The sequence below is a fragment of the Panthera leo genome, chromosome B1, assembly GCF_018350215.1.
Source record: "Panthera leo isolate Ple1 chromosome B1, P.leo_Ple1_pat1.1, whole genome shotgun sequence".
Classification (NCBI taxonomy): domain Eukaryota; kingdom Metazoa; phylum Chordata; class Mammalia; order Carnivora; family Felidae; genus Panthera; species Panthera leo.
In genome coordinates, this window is record NC_056682.1 from 70,893,498 (window position 1) to 70,904,137 (window position 10,640).

The following is a 10,640-nucleotide window of genomic DNA, read 5'->3' on the forward strand; positions in this document are numbered from 1 at the left end:
AATGGAACGCCTTCTTTCCCTCATATTTTTGAATGTTTCTTTTTTGTTTACTTACAAAATGGTGAAAGCCAGAAGAAATGACTCTATGAAGGTAGTCCCACATGCTGTCGCCAGTGAGTGGGAAAAGCCAACTGCTTTATGCTTACTCACTCATAGACCTTTTTGTGCATTGGACCAAAAACAAACAAACAAACAAAAAATAACCCACCCATGGCACCTGTGACCATAATTTTTCGGATTTCCAGAAAAATCTTGTCTGTATTGACCACAAGTGTTTTACATGTGATATATTGGATTAGTGCTTTGCCCCTTGAGAGGAACTGTTTTGCTACCTTGTGATTTTATTAAAATAAAAGAGCAATCCCTAACTGGCACAAGGCGGGCTTTCATGTCTATATTTTTCATTTCTGTATTTCATTCCCTTTCTTATCTAGCAATAAGTGTACGCACTGTGGGAAGGAACAAATGAGAGAGTAATGAGAATTTACACTGTGAAAACACCCTGGCTTCATTTCGCTATTCTCAGAGCATCCCTCTCTCAAGGTGCATTTACTTAAGCTTGTGACTGGACTCAAGGAAAGGCAGAAGATACAAGTCTCCCTCAACATCATATATTTAGTATAATGCAAAGCGCTTACCTCCAAAAAAAGATGCTGAGTTTTTAATGTATTTTAACTATATATTATAAATACATTTAAAAGTTATAAATAATCACAATCCTTTACATGCATAAGAAGGAGTAGAAAGTTGAAAATATAATCGACCACTTGCCTGGCATCCTGTTTTTCCTTCATGCTTCATACGTAGTCAACAAGTCCGGTTGGCTTTTTACCTTTTCAAAAGTCTCTCTTGTGTCGGTGTCTACCTCTCCATGTCTGCAGCTGCAGCTTTGACTTAGAGCCACATGGCTCGCCCTCATTATGCTGCCCACTCTCCTTTCCCCACTTTTCTGGTCCCTGGTCTCACTCCCCTCTGATCCACCCTTCGCACAACTAACAGGGGGAGTCCTTCCAACAAATCTGATTATGTCCCTGGGGTGGAAAATTTACAATTGAACTCCGAAGGATTAAATTTTAATTCTTTGCATGACACTCATAATTTATTATTGTCTCATTGTTCATTTTTCACCATCAAGCCTAACGTACAGCTCTCGTCAACGAATACCTAACAGTTTCATGAGAATAGCGATACTTGTGCACATCCCTGTGCTGGCACACGCTGTTCTTGGAAGCATTGTTCCTTTGCTTACTTACCTCAGTGGCTTCCTCTCAAGTCTCAGCTCAAATGCCACTCTTCAGCAAAACTCTTCTTCCTTAACTCCCACTTGAATTAAGCCATTTCTCCCATGCTCCCAGGAATATTGCAATTACAGATATTGTCAATTTATAATTACTCGCCCTCGTTTTGATGTCTCAGACTCCTAGTCTAACAAACAAATGAATAAGTGATTTTTTTTAACGTAGCAATGACTGACATCAGGCCCCCTGGAGACCCTAAATATCTCTGAACATCAGCACCTTAATCTGTAAAGTGAAAGAGTTAATAGATGGGTGCTGGGTATTTTTTATTTGTAAGCAATCCAGTCTACTGGTTATATTGGGGCACCTGCCACCACGATTACAGCTTGCAGATGAAAATGTTCCTTGTTAGTTTAAGTGATATAATGATTTTCTTCTTTAGCAGTGCTTTGAAACTACATGTTTGGTTTTCCAGTTAATGGTTTTTCTACTAACCGTATTTCAGATATCACTTCTATTCAACTTAGGGGCATTTAATAATTCATTTATGTATTCATGTTTTGGAGACATTCTATAGTATGATTAACTTTTGTGAGTCAGAGTTTAAAAGTCTTTAGATGTGAAACATGGACATCAGCAATTGATGATTCATAATCTCTACATCATTTACCTCTTGACTCATTTTGCATCGTCAATCCCAATGTACAATTGCAGTGAATACTCAGTTCTCGTAAGCACCAATATTCCTACATATGCTCGTACATGCTGGGTTCTCTTTTTAAAGCACTGTTCCTACACTAACCTATTTTAATAACTTCCTCTTTTGTCTGTCAAAATGTTAATTACATACTTTAGTACTCTACCTCAGAAAGCATTTGCCCAGCCACCTACACCAAATCCAATTTCATAACTGCCAAGCCATTCTTATTCAGTATAAATCTATGTAAAGTTTAAGGAAGAGATTTAGTATTCTGGTGGAAGTTTATTTTAAGATTAATAACTATCGCTTTTTAATTACATATGGGATCCCAACCAGGTTTCTTTCTTTTACAGAAATTAGAAATCTGATCCTAAAATGCACTTAGAAATGCAAGGCACCCAAAATAGTGAAAAAATTTTGAAAAATAGCCACATAGTTGGAGGACCCATACTTCCTGATTTCAAAATTTACTGCAAAGCTATCACAATACTGTGGTAAATTTAATAAGTTTAGACCTACAGAACAACAGAATGGAATTGAGAGTCCAGAAATAGACCTTCACATTTATGGCCAATTGATTTTGACAAGGATGTCAAGATAATTCGATGGTGAGTGAGTATCCTTTTCAACATATGTGCTAGGACAACTGGATATCCACATGCAAAATAATGAATTTGGACCTTTACCTCACACCGTATACAAAAAGTTAACTCAAACTGAATCAAAGGTCTAAATGTAAGAGACATAACTATGGAACTTAGATTCTGCAGGAAAAAACTTTGAGGACCTTTGATTAAGCAGTCGTTTCTCAGAGATGACACCAAAAGCACAAGCAACAAAAGAAAAAGTGAGCATCATCAAAATTAAAACTTTTGCCCCTCAAAAGACACAATAAAAATAAAAGATAATTTACATAATAAAAGAATATTTGCAATTCATATATCTGCCTGATTAGGGTCTTATATCTAGAATGTGTAAAGAAATCTTAAAGCTCAACAATAAAAAGATACCTAACTCTATTGAAAAATGAGCAAAGGATAGGGGCGCCTGGGTGACTCAGTCAGTTAAGCATCTGACTTTGGCTGAGGTCATGATCTCATGGTTTGTGAGTTCGAGTCCTGTGTCGGGCTCTGGGCTGACAGCTCTGAGCCTGGAGTCTGCTTCAGATTCTGTCTCCCTCTGCCCCTCCCCTGCTCTCTCTCTCTCTCTCTCTCTCAACAATAAATAAACATTAAAAAAAATTAAAAAAAAAAAGAAAAATGACCAAAGGACTTGAATACACATTTCTAAAAAAAAAAAAAAAAAAAAAAAAAAAACCCAACCATACAAATGGCCAATAAGGACACAAAAACATGACGAACATCATTAGTCATTAGAGAAATGCAAATCAAAACCACAATGAGAAACCACTTTACAGCTACCAGGATGGCTTAGAATCAAAAAGATGGACAATAATTAGTGTTGATGAGGATGTGCAGAAATGGACACCTTTATAAATTCTTGTGGTCAGGGCGGAGGGGGGAGGGGGTGCCTGGGGGGCTCGGTTGGTTAAGCATCGGACTCTGGCTCCGGTCATGATCTCATGGTTTGTGGGTTTGAGGCCCCTGTTGAGCTCTGTGCTCACAGCTCAGAGCCTGGACCCTGCTTCAGATTCTGTATCTCTTCTCTCTCTGCCCCTCCCCCACCTGCACTCTGTCTCTCTCTCAAAAATAAATAAACATTAAAAAAATTAAAAATAAAATAAAATAAAATAAAATAAAATAAAATAAAATATTGCTGGGGGGGTGGGGGGAGACAGCAAAATGTGGCCATGCAAGAAAACACTTATGCAGTTCTTTAAAGGGTTAAACATAGGATTAAAGTATGAATCGGTAATTCTACCCGTAGGCATATACTCAATTGAAAATCCTACACACAAAAATACATAAAATATTTTTCATAATAGTCAAAACATAGAAACCACCAACGAATAAATGGACAAACGTGGTATATGCATACAATTGAATATTATTATTAGGCAATAGAAGGGAATGAAGTGCTGATAACTGTGGAACATGGATGAACCCTGATAACATTATGCCAAGTAAAAGAAGCCATTCACAAAAGGCCACATTTTTACAATTCCATTTACATGAAATGTTCAGGATAGACCGTCCTTAGAGAAGGATAGTATATGCATATTTGTCAGGGGCTGGAGGAAAAGGAAAAATAGGCAGTGACTGCAAATGAGCACAGGATTGCTATTTGTAGTGATAAAAATATTCTGAAATTAGATAGTGGTGATATTTGTGTGAATGTCTGAAAACCATTGAATTATATGCTTCAAACGGTGGACATTTTGGCATTGGAATTACATATAATAAAGCTGTTTTTTAAAAAAATCATGGATATATGTATGCACTGCAATACTTAAGACATACCCACCCCCAGGAAAAAGAACGAACAAGGAATAAGTAAAAAAGCAAAGCAAAACAAAACAAAACAAAAAACAGGTCATCTACACTTCGATCACCCTTCTGCAAATCATTTCTATCTGCTCTCTGTATGCATACAGGTATGTAGATAAATGAATAGGTGGTGTAGTACACGGAATTATTGGTCTCAATTCCATCTCTTCTAGTATTCAACATTTATGCCTTTGCCTTGGCTTAACGGTGGTTGGAGTATCCTTTCCCATTTGAATTTAGTCTTCGCCATATGTCTTGCTCTAAGCCATAGAATAAAAGTGCCTGTGACACAAGCTGAGGCTTCATACGTGCTTGCACGTCTGGGTTTGCTCTCTTTGACTGCTGCCATCCTCAAGAAGAATACGCCCCAGAGAGCTCACTAGTCCAAAAAGACACCTGGTGCAGACTTAAACCCAATCAGTGCCATGGAGTCAAGTCCTGCTGGGTCCAGGCAGTGCCTGGACTGACACGTGTCAGTCCAGGCACAAGTGCCTGGGGGACTCACAAATGATTCTTGTTGTAAGCCCGTGATTTTGTGGGTGTTTGGCATGCAACATTATGTGACAACGGTTGACTAATAGATACATATTATTTCATTTAAATGAGGTCGCATAGTACAACCTATGTTTTAGTAAAACAATCATGTATACCTTCATTTGAAACTATGGACCAAAGACCTTGAAACGGAACAACAACAAAAATACACTTTGGAAAATGTGCCATCGACACACAAAATGTTTCCATACAGTCCCACTAAAGTTGTGAAAAAAAAAATGTTACCGAAAACACTAAAAGCATGGGAATACTTGCTAAGCACCTGCTTTTATTTCAATCATTACCTGCTAATATACTGTTAAGAAACAAGGAGAAATAAACTGACAATTTATCCCACCTCTTCATGCTCATTTTTTAAATTATATTATTTACTTTATGTTTTTTAATAAATATTTACTTAATATAGAAGCATTAAAAGCATTTCATAATAATGTTTTATATTTATATTTTAATAAACTCCTTTATGTCATGAAGAACTTTGGGGAATTTTCATCTGTTTTTTTAGTTTATTGCTCTTTCCAAACTTTGCTCTCTCTCTCTCTCTCTTTCTCTCTCTCTCTCTCTCTCTCTCTCCTCTTTTTCCCCTCTTTCCCTCCCTCCCTCTTTCGTCTCCTTCCTCCCTCATCTTCTCTCCTCCTCTCCTTCCTTCCCTCTTCCCTCTATTTTTTAAACATAAGATTATTTGCATCATTTCTGTGTCTTTACGCTGTTTTCTGATCATTTACACCAGGCATAGTTTGTGTCCAGACTACTGTTTACCCTGATGTGGGAAGAGTGATTTCTTGATTCCATTTTTACTTTTCTAACCCTTGTTTGCCAGTGGGATGACAATTTGCAGATGAACTATTATATTCTATTTAGTTTTGTTTCTTTTGGAGGAAGGAGGTTGAGAGCACTTGGAATGTGCAACCTTTGATGAAAGAATTCTGCTCAGTTCGCTCTCAAAGTGTCATTTGCTGAGATGCACTGTGGCAGAGGCATGCATCCATTCTTCTTGGAGTGAGAAAAGGGGCCAGATCAAATAGGTTTCAGATCTTACTCATAACTCAGTGTGAAGACCTTCAGGCTATCCTTTCATCTGAGGGCATCAGTCTCTACTTTTCAATTTCCATGTTTCGTCCGAAGCTCCTCAGAAACGACTTTCCCTTGCCCTTCTACTCACAGCGGAGAAAAGATAACACTACCTCCTCTGACTGCTTCTCTTCAAAGTTAGCTGGATTCCTGAGGATGCTTGGATCCGTAGTTCAGAAAGAGACGTTGGAATGGAAATTAGCCTAAGCCTCATCATAAAGCTACCCTTTTGTTCTTAAACTATCCTCCTCTGAAGTTTATAGCAGGAAGCATGTCTCTAGCTGGATGCTGTTAGCAAATGAATTCTTTGTTGGACTTGTGTTTCCGCAATCCAACTCTCCTTCACTGGTACTGTCCCGATATTACGTAATATTTCTATGTGGAAAATTGTTACGATTTTAGCAATAATTTAATTTTTGCTTAAACTTTTGTTCTTTGCTACTGAAATAGGCTATTTCCAGTTTTTTGACTTGTAAACTTAAAATTATATGGCCCATAAAAGCTTTTGTATTTGTATTTATATCTTGTTACAGATTTCATTTAACAGGTTATTAACACTGCTCAGTACTAGGTGGGCTGCTGATACTCTCCCCGTTTGTAGAGAAAACAGAGATTTCACCGTATTCTCTTTTGCTGTGAGATAAGGTCCTCCACAAAATTCAAGGGGGGAAGTAAAATAATTCTCTAAGCTGACTTTAAAACAATTTGTACAAGTACTTTTTAACCTCCTGTTTAGAAAAAAAAAATCAAGTTTTTATAAATTTTACAATGGTCTTAACTCCATCTAGTAAGCAAATATTTTACTAAGAAGTACAGAATTCAAGTTCTTTTCAGAGTTTAGGATTAAGCCCTTAATTGACACCTCTGATGTAAGTCAAATACGTGACAGCTCACTAAACACTATTTGAGGTTTCTGTTTAATCAAAAGAGAGCTTACAAAAAAAAAAAACATTTTATCATTTTTAATACAGCTCTTTGAGAAACTTTCTGCTGGACTTACTGATAGACAACCAAAAATATATATAAAGTATCTTTTGTACAAAATAACTTAGCTTCTGACAGAGCTAAAATGTCTATATATTTAGTAATAATAAGCAATAGACAAATGTTGAGAAGCAATCCTTTCAAATCTGGAAAATAAGATGCATTCCTATTGTTCCATATTTAACGTGTACAGGGAATAAAATTAATATCTCTTAATCCATTGACGCTAATTTTTTAAAGATAGTACCTACGGTAGCGATTGTCTTCCAAATTTCCAGACATTTTAATTTCAAATAAGTATTCATAGACCAGCAGCTACGGGTCATATCTATCAGGAAAGAAATCTGTGACAAGAAGAGTAGGGATTACATGAATAATTCATTGGCTAGAGGTTGATTTGCTTTGTTTTCAGTCTAAAAGCTGTGATCCGAAAACTGGATTTGCCAGCATTTGGACAGAAGTATCAGGAAGGAAGCTGAGTGTGCTCCCTCCAGCTTAGTTTATCAATGTGCTAGTGTCTGAGGGGCTGCTGTGCTTTTCCAACGTGAGAAGAACCTGACCTTAAACAAACAAACAAAAAAAAGTATAAAATGAAAAGGCTTTAAATGACCAATTCTATGTGTAATATCTTTAGAGGTTTTCCAGAAAACATAATAATTTAATAAAGGAATTTTGATCACCGTCATACATTTTAGTAGCATAGTGTGAATGATTTGCTCAAAATCTTACTGTATTTCATAGGGCTTATCTGTTTTGACAATACATCGTATCTTTGTTGTTGAAATAAAGGCATACAAAGTGTTAACAAGACCTAAGTCTTATTGCAGTCTTCACTGGCATGGTAATAAATCATAGTGATTTGTTTTTAAACTTTTTAAAAAAATTTTTTAATCTTTATTCATTTTTGAGAGAGAGAGAGAGAGAGAGCAAGTGGGGGAGAAAGAGAGAGAGGGAGACACAGAATCTGAAGCAAGCCCCAGGCTTTGAGCTGTCAACACAAAGCTTGATGCGGGGCTTGAACTCATGAACTGTGAGATCATGACCTGAGCCGAAGTCAGATGCTTAACCAACCGAGCCATCCAGGTGCCCCTGTTTTTAAACTATTTTTTATCCAAAGATACTTACATACTTTGCAATGATTATTTTCGTGGAAAGTGTGTGTGTGTGTGTGTGTGTGTGTGTGTGTGTTTACAGTTTTTCATCTTAATTTTTGCAGCTGGAGATGGAGTCAGGAAGTGAGAATGTGACATGACTGAATAATCTACACACACAGGCATGTAAAAACATTTGAAGAAAATCATGAGGTTCGTGTTTGGTTTCCATTCATGGAAAAGGCAAACTATTTGGCATGCATACGAATCTGCTTTTAAAATTAACCTATGAACAAATAAAGCCTGTGTTCTTTCTTAAAAGCAAACTTCCTTTCGACTATATCAAAAGTGTTTCCCAATATCTATTCAAAAAACCTAAACCATAAGTTCCCAGCAAAATCCTGGAAGCAAAGCAGGTCATGAAACCCTCTACCTTCCACCCCCAGATTATTGCTGCTTCCAACAAGTATGATAACGGATGCATAAAGTCGCTAATATGCCAACTCATCACCCCTGCAGTTATAGCTTATCAACTTCTGGTCCAGAGATGCTTAAATACTTTAACAAGGAATGGCTTGAACCTTTCAGCCCAGACCATCTCCCCCTCAAGCTTCATAGGCAACCATCAGTCCCATACTCATCCCATGGAAATAAAGTCATCAATGGCCCCAATAACCAGCCTACCACCTCATATCTAATAATTTGTCAGTGAAGTTTAAATAAAGAAATGCAGAAGTCCATATCCAAATTACTCTTCTAAGATCTCTCAAGTTTCCGTTTGGCCAATGAGATGATTTGCGGCTTTTTAACCTCATGTAACCCCTGGTTAGGTACCTGGATAGTGTCCTGATGTTATAGATGCAAATTCCTGGTATGTCTCAGAACCGCCCACCAAAAAGAATAAAAATCCACTAAATTTCCTTTTTGGTTGCTTAACCAACTGACTATAAAATTGGCTTCTAGAATTAACATTTGTATGGAATTGATCCAGTTTATGAGTGTAAAAGATAATTAGAATAAAAAAAAAAAAAGGACTTTGAGGCTGTCAAGTCTTCAAGGCAATAACTGGCTTTACAGCCTAACCTGTGTGTTAATAGAAACCTCAACCTCTTTTCTTCATCCGTTAAATCGGTGAGTAGTTTAAACTAGATGATCTTTGAGATTTTTCCCAGCATGTCCATTTAAAACTTTGCATGAACACATTCACAGAGAGGGAAGACACTACCCATTGGGTGAGGATTCTGATGACCAGTTCAAACAAAAAATCTGCCTTCCTATAACTTCCATTCGTCAGTCCAGGTTCTGATCTGTGAAACGTTTAAAATGATCTCCCTCAAATATTGGAAAACAACCCACAGATTTCCCCTACGTGTTACCTTCTGCAGGTAAAACTTACCAGCCCGTTGACTAAACTTCGTATGTCATGGTGTGATCATTGTGTTCAACTGCTTGTCCTGAAACTGCATCACATATCGCAGACTGATCTGGATGTGGTGCTCTCGTCAAAGCAGCCTGTGTTTGCATTAGCTGGTCTAGCACCTGGTAAGAAAAGTGCAGTTCCTGTACTTCTAGGATCAGCATCGCCTGGAACTTGTTAGATATGCAGAAATCGGAGCCCTACGACAGACCTACTGACTTAGAATTTGTATGCTAACAAGCCTCATAATGATTTATGTCCACATTAAATTTTGGGAAGCACTGACATGGTAGAATCATCTAAGCACTGGTGTACATTGAGCTCATTGTCAACTGCAAACCACAAGCAAGTCAGAACTCTGAAACCCCGAGCTGATGCAACTGACTTCTGAAAAAGGAATGTATGTTATACTGATGGTTGCCAGTAAATATAGGCTATGCCCCTAGCCACCCTCTCTCTTAAAACTCTTCCTTTTCTTGTTTCCCAGGACACCTGCATGCTGATCCATGATCTGAGCCTTGCGTTTCAGTATCTTTTGTGCTGATTTCTGTCTACTCACTCTTGGTTCTATATATGCTTTTTCCAGACTCACCCCCTGCCTTTTCATGATTTCAACTGCCATCCATCGGCTGCTTATTTTACATTCCATGCCTCTGGCCTTGTTCTTCTGAAGTCCAGTTCAGTTCAACTGAACCATCCACCTGAATGTTCTACAGGTACCACTTAAATGGAATCCACCTTAACTGTCTCTTCTCCCAATTTCTTCTCTTCTTTTGTTTCTGTTAGTTAGTTAACAGTATCTACCAAGTTATTAACTTGTGAAACATTCTAAACCCTTCCCTCTCCAACCACACTGTTACATCTATCAACCACCCAGCACCATCAACTTTGTTGATGAATCAATCTTTCTGTACCCACTCTCACTGCTTCAGCTTAGGCCACCATTGTCTATCAAGCTTTATCATCAATTGCTTAACAAAATGTTTTTCCTCTTACCCATTATTACTCTCTCTGCACTACCTTTGCCCCTTTTCCAGCTCCCCCCTCCAGCCAAACACACAAATCACTTTTTATTTTATTAATTTTAATGTGTATTTATTTTGAGAAAGAGTACGCACATGCATGTTTTTGGGAGAG